Source organism: Geospiza fortis, unplaced genomic scaffold (genome assembly GCF_000277835.1).
Source record: "Geospiza fortis unplaced genomic scaffold, GeoFor_1.0 scaffold97, whole genome shotgun sequence".
Lineage (NCBI taxonomy): Eukaryota > Metazoa > Chordata > Aves > Passeriformes > Thraupidae > Geospiza > Geospiza fortis.
The window spans coordinates 3,935,674-3,936,415 of record NW_005054343.1 but is presented as its reverse complement, the minus strand read 5'-3'; positions in this window follow the sequence as shown (position 1 = coordinate 3,936,415).

Sequence of the window (742 nt, the reverse complement as noted above, 5' to 3'; positions counted from 1 at the left end):
GGCTCCGGGCACGGCCCAGCCTTGCCTGCCGTGCTGGGAGCCTACGGACAGCCCAGCACCGCCCTGCTAAAGGTGGCGAGCACTGATCGGTGCCACAGCCACGGCAGCAGAGCCGGCCCAGCACGGCCCGGAGCCCGCGGAGATCTCAATCCGGACAGGAGAGCGGCTCCCCTCACACACAGCCCGCAGAGATCTCTGTCCTGAGGGCAGGAGAGCGGCTCCCCTCACACACAGCCCGCAGAGATCTCTGTCCTGAGGGCAGGAGGGGGTCTCCCCGCACACACACACACACACACACACACTGCAGTGTGTGACAGCAGTGACAGTGACACCCCCCTGCCTCACAGGGACGGCAGCACCGGCACCTGCAGCACACGGTGTCGTCTCCTCAAACCCCCACCCATCCTTGGCCAGGCTGCAGCCTTCCTGCCACGTCCCCAGGCACGTGAAAAAAGGGGGACAAGAAGCACATTGTGCTTTTTTCCTAACACGGGTTATCGGGAAGCGTCTCCGCCGCTCTCCCCGTCTTCCCTCCGGTGTGACAGAAGCCATCTCGGGGCTCTCGGATGTCCCTGCTGCCGGGATTGCGGCCATTTATTGGCTTCTCCCCCCAACACCGCTTCCCAAACCCAGCCTGATCCTGCCCTGAGATCCCCTGCATCCCTCCCCACAGCCTGATCCAGTGCCAGCGCCCCCTTCCCGGCCCCATGGCCATCCCCCCGAGCCCGGCTGTCCCCCGGCA